General features: G+C 44.5%; 1 protein-coding gene across 3 annotated transcripts in view; it reads left to right on the forward strand.

The window, feature by feature from the left end:
* LOC148009226 (putative receptor-like serine/threonine-protein kinase At5g57670) overlaps positions 1–16,502 on the forward strand; it is a 51,380-nt gene that overhangs the window by 12,516 nt on the left and 22,362 nt on the right. The window lies entirely within an intron of this gene.

The raw sequence follows: 16,502 nt of genomic DNA on the forward strand, positions 1-16,502 counted from the left end.
CCATGCATGCAGCTGCATTTGTTGTGGATCCTGAGTTCCACGGCAAGGGTCAGGAAAATGACACTGAGGTTATGGATGCATGGAGACTTATATTGTCTCGTCTAGTGCCTGATCATGGCACTAGACGAAAGATCAGAGATCAACTTTCATGTTATAGGACCTTTTGGGGTTCTTTTGGTTGTGGGGATGCATAGGAGGATCGCTGTAAGATTGGGGCAGCTTTGTGGTAGGAGGACTATGGTTTGGATGGTCCTGAGTTGCAACAACTAGCCATCTGTATTTTGAGTCAGTCAGTTAGCTCCTCTTGTTTGGAGCAATTATGGAGTACATACGCTCACATTGCTTCAAAGAAGAGGAATTGTCTTGGTGTGGAGAGGGCAAACGATCTAGTATTCGTCAGTACTAATTTGAGGATGTTATGTAACAGTATGACAACAAAGCCCGATCCATTCACAGAGTGGGAGATGCAGCAAGAAGAGGAGACACATGCTGATGTTGAGGGAGATGCAGCAATTCATGGTACACATGATGATGAGGCTGGCACTTCAGGAGTAGCTAGAGCAGCCTTAGATCATGATCATGATCTTTGATTTAGTTTACTTATCATGAGTCTCATGATGCATGACACATTTACATTGTATATGATATTATGATCATTGATGACAGTGTGACACTTGGGCTGTTGACAGTTGTGCCATGCCGATATTATATTTGTACTTGAGTCTTACAGTCTTGCAGTTGCCCTTTGGGCTATTTTGGCATGCCGCATTTTACTTCAGTTTAGAGATTAGACTTTATATTTGTAGTCTTTTTTGGGGCAATGAGCATGTTCTTTCAAAGATTAGACTTCAATTTCATATTTGTAATTTTTTTAAGTTTTTTGGCAATGGGACCATAGGCATGTTCTTTTAGCTTAGACTTTAAAGTTTAGTTCATTGTTCATTGTTTTATCATTTATGGCATATGTATTATGGATTTTATTAATTATAATTGAATAGCTTACCTCTTGAGCCTTGTAAGTTGCAATTCAATTTCTAATGAGTAGTTTTAGAATGATGCATGATATCTTAAAGTTAAAACTTAAAATGATTTGTCCTTGTGGATTATATACCTTGGTTTTAAGTTTTAACACTCCAGAGTCCACATGGATTATGAGTGAAATATTATTATTTTTTCATGAATTTTAATTTTTTAAATGCAGTTCCTGTTCCCACGTCCCCATTCCCTAGCTTTGGCGTCTCCGTCCCCGTCCCCGTTTCCCGTTCCCGTTCCCCGTTTCATGTTTCTATGCTGCCAAGGTCCAAGAAGTCTCCACAGAAAGTCTAGTCTAGAGAAAATTAAAAAAATCTCTCTAGAGAAAAAACATAAGTCACTCAAGTACAGGAGCAAAAAGTAACCTACTAAACTACCTTGTATGTGATAAAACATTGTTTCTATAGAGTACAACTTGAATACTTGCTGCCATATACAACTATGAAATACAACTTACCTTTTTTTTTCTATACAAGAGAGCTCAAGTGTGGTATTCCCACGAGGTGTATAAGTCGCCCATTGCTAGATAATCATGATCAAGTCTCTAGGATGTGGATCCATTGATGCAACTCGGCAATCTCTGCATCTTTCTGAAGAAGTGCCTGCTAAAGCACCGAGAGAGTTGTGTTATCTTGGTGGCAATGGTAGGGAGGTCATGAAGCAAAATGTCAATGACAAATTGCATTGGCTCCATGTGCTGAATGAAACTAGACAGACACTGGGTCATCACCTAGAATAATTATGCGAACACTACCTTATTCACAAGCACTTTTTACCTTCTAGTTGGAGAAGGGATTTTCCTCATGTGAACACTCATCAATGGATGTTGTATTTAGTACCTTAGGGATTGTACTTTCACATCATTCTCACATAGTGAATGTGGCATTCCAGTACTCTCCTCTCTATTGTGCCTTTAGTTGGTCTCTTCTGTTACCTGTGAGACCCACTCTATGCATGATGGTTATGCCTGTGGGATGTATCTTAATCTAACACACTGATTCTTTGATAGTTCTCGGTGCCAATCACATATTCACTCACTGCTAGTTGGAGCTATTCCCTAGTAGTTGTAGTTTGTCTTATATCAGTGATTGCCCATCTTTGGCGTTGATTTCTTACTGTTATACTTCCTTTTCAACATGTTGTAATTGCAGTTTACTATACCATATTTTATGCGAGCAGTCACGTCCATTTGATAGTTCTTTGCATTGAGTTTATGGACAATTCATTACTTGGTTAGTATCCCTTGTTTTTCAGCTTGATTTTGTAGTGGTCTTAGGGCTGTTTTTGCAATAATTACAGCAGCTTGCTTTGATAGTTTGTGCACTTGTTTTCCTTCATTATGGTTGGTGGCTGGAGTGATAGTGCTATCTTTAATATTGACAAGATGGATGGCACCAACTATAGCTGTTGGAAGGCCCAAATCTGGCAAGTTTTAGTGCAGAAAATGCAGGTTAGGCTTTTGGAACATAAGGATATCAAGCCCAAACCTATTGATGTAGAGGATTGGGTTGAATTAGATGAGTATGTAAGTCCACCATCATATTGTCCCTTGCTAAGCAAGTGTTCTATAATGTTGTCTCTAATGGGCAGTCCGCATGGTACTTCTGCGAAAAGATTCACAATGTTTATGACTAGCAGAGCCTCGTTCTTAGATACATTGGTTAAAGCAACTCATGGATCTTTGCATGAAAGAGGACACTTGTATGTCAGCTCACTTAAAGTTTCATTCCATTATCAGTCATTTGTCTTCGTAGTAGGGGATTGAATTCAAGGGTGCTCTACTCCCCTTGTTGTGAAGGAAACTGCTAGGGTTTGCACTGAGGACACACAGAGTGTACGACCACGATAGAAACACAAAGAGACAGACACAGAAACAGAGAGCAAAACTCAAAAACTCAAACCCTAAACGCAAACCTCAAAACTCAAACACAAACAGAAGAAAGGAGAGAGAGAACACAACTCTGAAGTGAATGAATACTGTAAATGAATGTAAGAGTGTACAATGTGCTCAAGGGCAGAGCAATGTCAGAGTGTGACGTCCACTGAAGACGGATCTCAAGTCTGTGACCACCAATCGGAGTGTAGAAATGCTGAATAGTGAATGGCAGCAGGCTAGTCACCAAAACGTAGCAGTGTGGAGGCTGGAAATTAGTAAACACAGCAATGTATTACCGATCGGAGGCTGGAAATTGTGCACAGTCTGTTGCAAACAACAGGATGAAACAATGTTTGAGAGTGTCAGGGCTTGCAATGCTAAAAACGCAGGCTGGCTGACCTTGGAGTAGTCTGGGATAGTCTGGAGCAGTCGCCAGCAGCTGAGAGCTGTCACCTATAGCAATGGACATGCTGAAGATAATGTGGCTGCAGTCGATGATGGCTGGACAGCAGATGGAGGCGGGCTGCAGGTTGGAAACTGGGCGCTAACAGCAGCGGAGGGTGTGTGGGCTGGTGTAACTTGCAAACAGGGATAATGGCTGAATGGGGGCAGCCTGTCTATTTATAGATGTGGAAGGGCGCCCCAAAAATTAGGGTTTCTACTAAACTCTCTTGAATTGCTCTTTGTTTTAGGGTTTCCACTGAACTCTCTCGAAACGCTCCCCGTTTTAGGGTTTTACTCTAAAAGAGCATTTTTAGTGTCTCTTGGGGCTATTTAGGAGGCTAATCAATAAGTAATGCATATTTTAGCTCAACACAGAGGAGATCCTATCATAACACATCACGCAACACGATGCGACACGACCCAGACACGACACGACACGGCACGACACGACACGACCCCGACGCGACACGACATGGCATGACGCACCACATCGCGATGCCCTCCTGGGCAAGTTTTCTGCTGAAAATTGGAAGAGAACCTGATGTGCCAACAAAGTTAAGAGGGAGCCGTGGCATGATAGAAGCGTGCGACATACCATTCAAAAATGTCTTAGAAAGAGCTTGGACTGTGGGAGGATATTTTCTTTGAAGAGGAAGATGAGCTATGTCACTGGCTCAAGATCACATACAAGAAGAAAGAGCTACGTCTCAAAATGATCGAGCAGACAAGGAAAACCATCAAGATGCTAAGGAAGACCCAACAAGGAGCCGACGTGCTGGATGATCTTAAAGAGAAGGTTGAAGAGTTGGATGAAGACCTGGAAAAGGTTGACTACCAGTTGATCATGGTGCGAGAGAGAGCGAGATTGTGGCAAGTGAAGACGGCCCGAGACCTCGACACAGAGCTACAAGAGAAAATCATGTTGAGGTTGGACTAGGAGATTGCCTTTGGATCTGAAGAAGCCAAAGAGAGGGCCAAACCATACTTGAAGCAGATGCAGGCTGAAAGAGTTCAAGAGTTGAAGAACGGAGCGAAGCCAACCAAAGAGGAACCAAAGAGCCAAGAGAAGTAGGAACAGGTTTAAGAAGAAGAAATATGGTCGGATGAAGATGAAGATGAAGACAAGGGGAAGGATGAGCTCAACACTGATCGTGGAACACCTCACCCCCAAGAAGAAGCCAACAACTACTACCTCGACTACTACCCAGAAGACTACTACCCTGAAGGCCACCTTGAAGATCAATACTTCGGCAACGAATACTCTCCTGAAGGAGATGGATACTGCTACCATGAAGATTTTCCCATCGACTACCACGTGGAAGGAGAATACCTTGACACTGACTACCCCTATCCCGAAGAATGCCAAACCGTAGGAGTTCTAGAAAAAGAAAAAATGATGGAATATTATGTGAAGGGAGAAGGATGGAAAATAGATGTGAGTTCAAAGGGAGAAAATATTATGATGGAGTTAGGATACACAAAAGAAGAGGAAGCAAGATGGACATGTTAGAGGGATGAACCACTATACCCACAATTCGCAGCCCAGTTGGTTGAAGAATCAATGATAGAAAAGGAGAAGGGGAAGGATGAACTCGATTCTAATCTTGGAACACCTCTATCCAGTGAGATTGAGGGTGAGGCCAAGTTGGTGCCCTCCTGTGAGGCACATGATGCCTTTGATGAAGAAGAAGATGAAGTAGTAGACGAAGAGATAGAGTTAGAAGATGAGAATGGAAGGGCGAAAGCACCTGGGGCAGGGCATCCGCTTCATGGAACCAACACTTCTACTTTAGATGATGATATAGGTGAAGAAAAAGAAAAGAGAGAGGAGTTAGAAGAGAAGAAAGAAGAAGAGGGGGAGGATGAGCTCAGCCCAGATCTTGGAACACCTCGACCCCAACAACCCCAACAACAAGAATCAACCAAACCATCACAGTTCAATGATGATAGGCTAGGAAAAGAGTTTAAGGAAAGAATCATGAAAATATGGGACGAGATAGAAGAAGATCATAGGAAAGAAGAAGAAAGAGATTTGTTAGATGGAGCCATAGAGAAGATCAAGGAAAAGATGAGACAAGAAAATAGAAGAAAAGAGATAGAAGAACAAGTAGAGTTAGCTAGGAAGAAGCTAGAAGAAGAAAAGAAGCTAGACCATGATAGGAGAAAAAAAGTAGAAGAAAACAAGTAGAAGAAAGTTAGGAAAAAGATTGAGCAAGGAAGAAAAGATGAAGAATACAAAGTGAAGGAACAAGTGTGGAGAGCTAGAAAGCCAAAGGAAGAAGATAGACTAGAACAAGTTGAGCAAGAAAAGATGGATCAAGGCAGGAAGGTCAAAGAAGAAAAGATAGAAAACAAGAAGGAAGAAAAAGAGCAAAAGATAGAGAAGGAACAGAAAGAGAATGAGATGAAGAAGGTGAAACCAAACGCCAAGAAATGGAGGCAAGCCAACAGAGCCAAGATGAGAGATGCGAATGAAGATGCCTCCAAAACCCCCCAAACCCAACTTGTGGCTAAGGATGAAGCAGCTCCTCCTTTGACTCCAAGGCCACATCCTGTCCCAGCCAAATTGGATCAAAGTAGGAACTAAGTGCACTTCAACAATGGAGTCATTGGCTACGTCTTTGAGCTCGAAGAGGCAAACCCTTATGAGCTTGAAAGGGAGTTAGAGGACAAAGCCTCAAAGAAGGGAGAGCATGAGGAAGTGCTTGCAATATGGTCCAATCAAGGTAACTTAGTGCCATGGAAGGGAACCTTGCTAGTTGAGCCTTGGAGAACTCTTCAACTCACTCTTAAGGGGAATGTCTTTTGTCTATGGAACCCATTGGGACCATACCCAATGCTAACAAAGATCGAGATCTCGGCATTCAAGCCACAAGCAGTGCAAGGAGTTGTCATTTCGATCTTAGGGATCCGTGACACACCAAGCACCACTCAGATGGGCATCACCCCAAGAGCTTCAAGGACACCTCTACTTCCACAACCCAAAATCCGGGCTAAGTGTGATGACTTAGTCCATTCCTCGCCAAGAACCTCAACTCCAAATGAGGTTAAGAAGAGCCAAAGAGGTGCCATACACCAAGACCGCACCTTTTATGCGAGAAGGTAGGTTGCACCGACCAGCTTGTCTAAGTAAAAGCAAGCAAGAAAGATCCGGCAAAGAGGCCAAAGAAAACAGCCCAAGTACTTGACTTGGCGATGAGGGCGAAGTATCTTGGCAAACGAACCAAGAGACCCAAGTCCCCAAGGCAAAAGGCGACGACACAACGAAAGGGAGGGCCAACACAAGGAGCAACTCAATGGACTGCCTCCCTTAAGGCATGGCACAACCTAGCAACCATTGTGCCACTACGCCCCCAACAACGCGACAACTCGGGATTGTGCCTACAAAGCTTGGTATGCAAAAGCCATAAGCACAAAGCCACCTCAAGTTAGGACTATGAAGCCTACACTCCTCAAATGTAATTGAGTTGAGAGTGGAACTAAGTCTAGATGGGCAGACCTTGGCCAACTTGATAGCATAAGCTGTGTTAAGACCCCCTAGTTGTAGTGCGGTAGACACTGACAAGCTTGATAGAAAAGGCTGCGTTAAGACTCCACTAAGGAGTTAGTCCTAGACTGGGAGACACTGACTAGCTTGATAGCATAAGCTGTGTTAAGACCCCGGAATGAGTCAAGAAACCACCCTTAATTGCCGAGGACAGCAATTCATTAAGCGGGGGTGAGTGTAAGGGTATGGGTTTTGTAGCTATACCATGGCGTAGGAGCCAGAAACACATATATAGGGAGTAGTTGTGACTCTGAGCTCAGCTTAGTTTCCACTCTACATGTGATTCCCTATACTTAGTGGTGAACACCCTCATATGTGCGGCATACGAGGGTGTAGTCCTGAGATGTGCCTCAATGTTGTATCTTTTGATATCATTCCACTGTGCCTTTTGTGCCTCATGACAAGTTTTACCATGAAGTCCTGTGAAGGTCCGTAACCCACCCCTCCCTCCCCCCCCCCGCCCCGACTGCCTTGAGAGGCTTGTATACATGATGTATTTATGACCTTGTACCAACTCCAGCTAGTCTGTCGAGCATGAGCATTCCATTGTAATAAGTTTTTTTGAGTAATATAATTAGCCGCATTTTACTTGCAAAAAGAAGATCGAATGCGGAAGTGTATGGGCAAGATTGAAAGACAATGAACATGAGAGAAGAGGGATAGAGAAAAGAGATAGAAGAACGCAAAAATCTGCAGTCAATGAATGCTGGAATGAAGAAGGAAGATATACAAGGGGCTGTCAAAGTTTCTCCTTGAGCTGATCTCTCTTTCCGCCACGTGAAAAGACAAGTGATGAAGGGCAGGCTGCCTAGTGGCCATATATAGCATGAAACAAATAAATAATATAAGTAGGGCAGCCAATAAACTAGCCAACCAGCTGGAATAAACTGCGGACCAGCAATAAATGCAGCGGACTGCTCATAAAGTAATGCCTAATCATGACGACCAGCTGCTGTGCTGCCATGTGGCATTGCCTATCAGGAAATGATAGAGACTAGAGAGACAATAGGGTTTGCGGGGAGAAACGTAGAGTGTGTACGGCAAACACTAAGAGAGGAGAAACTTAGCAACATGATGCATTGAATCATGCTATGAGAAGAAAAGCTGATCTAACGGAGCCAAAGCTCAAAAGATAACTGCACTGCCCTGTCTAAATCAAGCGGCAATACTTGTGGGGAATCTGCATAATGAAGGGAGTGAAATGCAGTCCTTTGGGCAGTGGGCTATCGAAGTAATCACTGAAATGTAAAGGACAACTATTGAGGGAGCGAACCGTGGTCTTCTGATGCCGTCAGGGATGAAGAAGATGATCACCAGTTGTCAAGGGAGTAAGCTGTAGTCCTCGGATGCTAGGGAGTGGGCTAGGGAGCAGAACGCAAATCCAAGTGTGTTAGAGATGTCAAATGCAAGGAAGGCAGTTCAGATGCTTACGCTAGGGGATGGATGATGAGGCCAGATGAAGGGAAAGCCACTAGGAGGGTAAACACAGCCAATGAAGGCCTATCAACCAAAAAGCGTAGGTGCTTCGGGTTGCAAAAACTGACACTAGATAGGAAGATGTTGATGCCAGGCTAGGGAAGGTGACGTCAAGTGTGGAGGAGGTCTCTAGGCAGCCAAGCACAAATTTGATGAAGCTTGATGGAGGTGGAAGAGATCGTGAGCTATAGAGGACTGATGCCAAGGTAGGAGTGCTATTGTCAATAGTCTGACGATGATGTTAGCGGGGTGGAGCCTCCAAATGCATGACCTGAGTGATGGGACAGGGCACCGGAAGGAGAAGAGGAAGGGTGATCTTGAAATGCGATATCTTCCAGTAGAGGCATGGGGTAGTGGAGTAAAGGGGAAAGAGTATGGGAGTGACAAAGAAAGAGGGGTGAAGAATGATTGAGGTGGTGTAGAATGAATGAAGTGACTGCCTATTTATAGGCATAAGCTATCTGGGGTGGCGCACCACTATGTGGCCATCCACTAAAAAAATGACCAAAATGTGGACCCAACTTTTTTTGGGGATGTCAATGTAAAACCCTAAATAAAGTGTGGAAATTGAAGAAGTGGTTTCTCAACACCCCCTCTCAAGCCCAAAAAGGGAGGAAGAAAGAGGAGTGAAGATGTAGAGGATGATTTTGGAGATCCAAGATTTCCATCTGAAAGGCAACTTATAGTAAGGAACATTAGACAAGATGGATTGGAAAACTTGACTCCACCTCGGGAGAGAAGCCACTAGCTCCGTAACTCCATGATAGAAGGAATTTGAAGGCCTCATCACCAAGTCGCAGTCAACCTCCAAAGCCTCGATCAAAGTGGTACTTAAAGATCCTAGGTATCAATAGGTAAAATGATTGCTCAAAGACAACCATCCCAAAAGAGTAAATGGTGGGTGACGAACGACGTGATGAGTAGGTGCCCCCTCTAAGGGTGGAGATGTAGGGGCTCCCTTTGAAGCCGAAGAAGTAGAAGCCCCTCTAAGTGTTGAGCTAAAAATGCATTAGCTTTACTTAAACAACCCCAAAACATGCTTAATTAATGAAGAAATCTTGTTTATTTAAAATAAACACGATCCTAGAGAGTTTCTGTCTTCCATAAGCACAAACCCACTTGGGAGGGCCCAAACTTTCTATAGATACGTATGCTGCCCTCCATTCAATTCACAATCTCGTTTTTGCAGATTTCAGGTGTTTCAGCTTGCTGCCCACACCCCGTTCACGGAGGATATCTTAGTTGAAGCTGTCCATTGCTGTCTCCATCAGTTGACGCCTGATTTCCAGCCCTCTTCACGTAGTTTGGAGTTGATTCCAGTAAAGCGACTGCTGTTCTTGCATAGACCTGCTGCCGTATAGCCTGCCACGTCATCACAACCTTGAGTTTGCTTCCTGTAGGCGGTCACCTAGCTGTCCTGCTTGTCGACTGGCAATTTTTCTCTCCTGCAAGCTATCTTGCCAACGTTTTTAGTCTTTCTCTCTCCTGCAGGCTGTCCTGTCTACATTTTTAATGTTTCTCCCACCTACTGCTTGCGTTTTTAGTATTTCTCTCTCCTGCAAGCTGTCTTGCCTGCGTTTTTATTCTTTCTCTCTCCTGCAGGCTGTCTTGCTTACGTTTTTAGTCTCTCTCTCACCTACTGTCTGCGTTTTAAGTACTTCTCTCTTCTCACTATTGTCTACATCAGATCCAACTTCTCACTGTTGCGTTTGCTGGTCTTGGTCTTTGACATTCAGAAGCTGCCTTGCTGCAATTTGGGATCCGTTCAGAGTACGACACATTCTCAAGCTCATTACCCCTGCCCTGATCCTTGAGATATAGGAGTTCGAGATACAGTAGTCATATCACTTCATTCATTCACTGTTCATTGTCTCTGAGTTACCCTAACCCTAACTGTGTTCTTTTATCTGTTTGTGCTTTATCGTATGGTTTCTATTAATGTTTCTGTGTTAGGGCATTTCTTTACATAGTATCAGAGCCTAGTACTCTCTGAGAAACCTAGGCCTTTGATTTGAGAGCTCTACACAAGAAGCAAGAACAACAATAGGTTCAAATGACTTTGAACACAACAACACCGATTCAATTTCCAGAACCAACTATACCGAGAATCGAGCGAGAGTGGGTTGATCAGCTTGCTCCACAAAGTTTCGACATGGTGAAAGACACTTCTGATTACATGGAAGAAAAGCTAGGCAAGCTGACCTTTGAAGAATACAAACTGATCATAGCTTATAGACAAAAGAAGATAGAGGAGCTCAATCGAAGGCTTGTCCTTCAAGAAAAGCTTCTAAATGAAGGTATGTATGAATTTCTCTCTTCCGATGTTGCGCATAAATCTGATAATATTGTAGGGCCGTTGAGACCTCCATCAGGGATGGGTCCCCCTCTTGGAGAACAAGACCCGGAGTATGTTCCTTTCTTTCATCCTCTTTCGTTCACTCCAGTGCAAGAAGATACTTTAGATTCGTCTTTTGTTCCTTCTTCTTTTATCTCTTCTACTTTGCAATATTCTGGTAGAGATCATGTGGAAGAAAGTGTCCAGTTTGTTGACTACGGAAAGGATCCTCTTGAGGACCAAGTCTTGTATATTAACACACGTCGTGGGGATTATAAGAAAAAGCCATGTACCTCTTCTTCTAACATTTTTTCTCTTCTGTCTACTTCACAAAATCAGAATGAATTTTGTATTCCTTTTTCTTCATTGCATGGTGTATTATCATCCTCACATTTTCATTTCCAATCATTAAACGATAAAAATGAGCAAAATGCATCTGCACCTCACACACCACATTTTCAAGACTCACCCATCCCACCACATTCTTTTGCTGCTTCTCCACTTCCATTTACATCATTTACATTTCCATTTCACACACCTCATGTTGCACCGCACATCACACCGGGGGGTTATGGAAACATAGACACATCCTTTAGGACCTCATCCTTCCCTCAACCGGGTGGTATGCACCTACTTCACACACATTTTTAAGATCATTGCAGCCTGAATATTCCCCCCAGTCTCTTCCGAGTGTGGATCAATTGACTCCACAGTTTGCCTCCATGAATTTATCTAGTGGACCTTTTGGTCATACTGCTGTGCCCCAGCCTCACTTTGGACAGGGCTTCCGTATCCCAGTGCCTCCATCTACATCGGCACCTTATGGAAACATTTATATTCTAGTGCCTCCACCTCAATCGACACTCATTGGACACTCACAACCTACTTCTGTCTACTCATCTCTATCCCCTTCTTCTACCTATTAGACATATCCATCTCCAACATCTTATGTCAAAAGATAATATACTAGCGAGACAGTAGGGTTGGCGGGGAGGAACACGGAGTGAACTCGGCAAACATGGAGAAGAGAAGAGAAGAGAGAAGAAACTCTGATGAAACGCCAATCGATCCTCCATGTGCTCGAAAGGACTTAGTGCTCATTGGATGCGTCTTATTGCCTTGAGCATAGTACTCTGATAGCCGATGTAGAATGATCTCTGTGGCCCAGAAAGAAGAGGTGGCACAAGGAGTGCCTGGTGGAAGATGCATGAACTCTGGAGGGGTAGGGAGCAAAGGTCAAAGTCGGCAAGCATCAGTGGTATGTCTGGTGATGCCACAGTAGGAGCACCCAATAGTTTAGTCATCTATTGGTAAAGAAGCCATGGATATCAATGTGCCTTGCTGAAGAAGGAAGAGGTCAGCCACCATGAATCATGGACCGCAATGTCTGCCTCAAGGGGTGTGAGGGTAGTGTGAAGCACGAACCGCAATGTCCGCCTCAAGAGGTGGGAGGGTAGTGGAAGGGTTGGAAGTGAACTACTAGTGGGAGGAGGATGCGACCAGCAGTAAGAGGTTGCAACCAGTAGAAAAACACATGTGAGGAGAGAGAAATACTAAAAGCGCAGGTAGCAGGAGAGAGAAAGACAAAAAACGTAGGCAGCAGGTGAGAGAAAGACTAAAAATGCAGGCAGCACAGGCAGCAAGAGAGAGAAAGACTAAAAACGCAGGCAGGACAGCCTGTAGGAGAGAGAAAGACTAAAAACGTAGGCAGTAGGTGAGAGAAAGACTAAAAACGCAGGCAGCAGGAGAGAGAAAGACTAAAACGCAGGCAGGAGAGCTTGCAGGAGAGAGAAAGACTGAAAACGCAGGCTGCAGGAGAGAGAAATACTAAAAACGTAGGAGAAACCAACAGTAACAGTCAGTATGCTGAAATCAACTCCAAACAGTGTGTGGTAGGCCGGAAACATGCACCAGACTGTTATAGATAGCAATGGCCAGCTAAGATCGCGATGTCCTCTGCGTCCGAGGTGTGGACAACAAGCTGAAATACTTGAAACTTGCAAAAACGAGATTATTTTCTGAATGGAGAGTGATCAACAACAGTCACTTTGCTGTGAATAGCTGCAAACTGCCGGTGGAAGGCTGGAAATAGGCGCTAGACAGTAGAGGACAGCAAGGGACAGCTGAGACTGTGATATCCTCCATGAAAGGGGTGTGGGCAGCAAGCTAAAAACACCTAAAACCTGCAAAAACGAGATTTTGATGCAGCAGAAGAAGAAGAGAAGTGGAAGCTGAAACCGCCACCGGTCTTTGCCTTCACTGGAGTGGAGGATCTTTGCCGTTGTTTGAGCAGATCCTGCTTTGATACCATGTCAAAAGATGATATACTAGCGAGACAGTAGGGTTGGGGGGAGAAACACAGAGTGAACTCGGCAAACATGGAGAAGAGAAGAGAAGAGAGAAGAAACTCTGATGAATGGAATGATGAAGTTCCGAATCATGGAGTGAGTGTGATAACAAGGGTACCGTAGCACAAGGAAGATGATGAAGATAGCCACGAACCACGAACCGCAATGTCCTCCTAAAGGTATGTGAGGGTAGTGGAGAGGTTGGAGAGAAGAGGTGACAGACTGAATGAATCAGCCGTGAGGAATGAATGAGAGAGTGGCCTACAAATGGGCATAGTCAGTCTAGGATGGTGCCCCTTTTTGGGGCTGCAAACCCTAAACGCAAAAACGCAAAAACGCAAACTGTGGGTGAAGGGTTTCTCAACATCCCCCACATCCATCTTACCCCACCTACCCGACACCATGGCTCTAGCTCATCTTATGGATTTAATGACAAGACTCCTTTTAACGGGTCAAACTTTACTACCTGGTCGAACTTGATGAGACATATCCTTGACTCCCAGAACCTATGGGATCTTGTACGAGATTGGAATCCCAACCTGATCTCGCACTTATTCCATACGAGGTTATCCGCTCATGGAAGGCTAGGAATGCCTCCACTATTGTCGAGCTGATGTAGGGTTTATTGCCCGAGTTTCATTCTCAGCTTCAGCATTTTGACTTAGCATTTGAGCGATGGGCTCACTTGATTGGCCGCTATGCAGCTCGGGATAGGACCCGTGATATCAATCTTGACCATGAGCTCCAACTTTTCAAAATCACTAACTAGGGTGACTTGAAAGTCAAGTTGGCTGAGTATCGGTGCCTTCTCGTTGAATTCTCCACTAGATACTCCCAAGTCCTCTGATGATTAGGTCACATTGTTTCTAAATAAACTCCCCAGGAAATATTTCCATTTTGTGGAAGATATAGTTTCAAAGCCTACCATGCCTACATTCTATGAATTTGAGTGTTAGCTGTTGCATTACGCATGGTTGCTCGATTAGTTTCATATGAATTTCTCTTCAGAGAGGGCTCTTGTTGCTCATTCTTAGAAAGAGCAACAAGAGAAGGGAAAGCAAAACCAAATCTTCACTCAAAATCAAGCAAAAGCAAAATCAGTCCGAGAAATCACAAGGAAAATCAAAATCTCTCAAACCTGGGTAGCAGAATGCACCTAAAAAGAATAGGTATTGTCTGGCCATTTTGACGACGAGTGTCGATCAAAGGCAAGAGGCACAACACCAAAATCTAAGTCATAGACCCTCGCCTCTCAGTTGGGCAATCCCTAGCAAGGAAGGCAGGGTGATGGCAAGGGGCAGTTTAAAGGTCAGATTCATACTGCCACCGCTTAGTCATCTCAGTCAACAATGTTCTTAACTCCAGAGGGCTTGTCTGACTGGTCTGCAGAGGCCCACATAGTCTCCATAGAGATATCAGATGCGAGTCTCGTCCACATCTGAGTTGCCTCCTGATGAGGTTACCGTAGAGGCCCACTCGTCATAGCCGAGTACTTCAGCTCCTATTTGGGTTGTGGACAGTGGAGCTACACATCATATGACTCCTATAGTGGACATTTTCCGTTCTTGAGCCCCTGCAGCTGCGGAAACAACTCCTCGGTCAAGATTCAGGCTCAAGGTTGTGTCAGTTTTGCCACTGATAAGGGTCCGGATCTAGCTTCGCTAGACAATGTATATCATGTCCCTCAGCTTGGGGTGAACTTGTTCTCTATTCAGCAGCTCTGCCGGTTGGGGCGAGGAGTCTTCTTTATAGCAACCACAATCAAGGTCCTTGACTCTCAGACTAGTTTAGTGATTGCTCGTTGATGAGGCATAGCCTAATGGCCTTTACCACATGACATTTTCTGACCGAGCCGACAGCTGAGGGCTTCGTATTCCATAGCTTCCAGGCCTTAGCCACATCTCGAGATCCTATGAACAATGAGTGCCTTTGGCATTTTTGCTTAGGGCATCTTGGTTATGACTCTCTTTATGAGTTGTCACGCTGTGAGCTGGTTAAGTGCCTTCCACTCGTGAAGCTAGCTCGAGATGTCTGTAAAGCATGTCAGCTCGGGAAGCAGCACCGTACCCCATTCCCTCAGTAAACCTCACATCGTGTTGAGGCGCCTCTTAGATTGATTCATGTTGATCTTTGTGGGCCGACATCCATTGCGCCTTGAACGGCACATTGTATTTCTTTTTGATAGTGGATGATCATTCCAAATACATGTGGGTGTACTTTCTCAAGCATAAGTCAGATGCTTTCACATATTTTTCTGCTTGGGTGCTACTGGTTCATAATCAAAGTGGTCATCGTGTCAACATGAGGAGTGATAGCGGTGGTGAGTTCATCTCCCACGAGTTTTCCCAGTTTCTACAGAAGTATGGCATCCCCCGCCAGCTCACCTCTACCAACTCCCCTTCTCAGAATGGAGTCATAGAGCATAGGAACCGGACAATCATGGAAATGGCATACTCTATGCTGTTTTCGCAGCAGAGCTCCCTGAGTGCCTTTGGGTCGAGGTCGTTAATACTTCGGTATACATCCTCAACCGGTGCTCGATTGCAGCTCTTCCTCAGAAGACCTCATATGAGGCATTTTTTGGCTCTCAGCCTGTCATTTCCCACTTCAGAGTCTTTGGGTGTCGTGCACACACACACACACATATACGCTTGATGACAAGATAGAAAAAGCTTACTCCCCAAGATGATCTTCTTATTTTTGTGGGATATTCCTCTGAAGCAAAAGCCTATTGTTTGTTTGATCCTCGGACAAACAAGGTGATCGTGGAATGTCGTCTTTGACGAGAGGGATATCGTACAGTCCTCTGCACAGGACTCTAATGCGACTTCTTCTTCCACATCATCAGAGATCGTGCTTATTGAGTCTGGTCTACTACCCGCTCTTGACATTTTCGCAGATTCTTCTGCTCCCAGGCCCCCTCCTCGAAACCCGTTACCTCGCTGGTACCAGCAGACCTTGCGGGATTCAAGGATCCTACCACTGGATTCCACTCTGGAGGGACCTAGATGATCTGCGCGGCCTGCTTCTCAGGCATCATTTGTGTCTCTGTTTATAGCTGATTATATAGTACATTTTGAGCCGGATACATGGCAGGAGGCTCTTCAGCACCCTCAATGGCGAGAGGCCATGGTGAAGGAGCTTGAGAGTATTGACCGAAATGAGACTTGGACATTGGTGGATTGTCCGAGCCACAAGAATGTCATCGGGACAAAGTGGATTTTCAGGACCAAGCTAAAAGCTGATGGGACTTTAGACAAGTACAAGGCTCGCCTTGTCGTGCAAGGGTTTCGATAGAAATATGGCATTGATTATGAAGAGACCGGTTGGCTTTCTTTCGGTGGCTACTCGCGCTAGCCGCTCACCACGGTTGGCTGATACATTAGGTGGATATCAAGAGTGCCTTCCTAAACGGTTTCTTGGAGGAGGAAGTCTATGTGGGGT

Source organism: Lygodium microphyllum, unplaced genomic scaffold (genome assembly GCF_053477565.2).
Source record: "Lygodium microphyllum isolate KBCC unplaced genomic scaffold, Lygodium_microphyllum_v1.1.10 scaffold_32, whole genome shotgun sequence".
Classification (NCBI taxonomy): domain Eukaryota; kingdom Viridiplantae; phylum Streptophyta; class Polypodiopsida; order Schizaeales; family Lygodiaceae; genus Lygodium; species Lygodium microphyllum.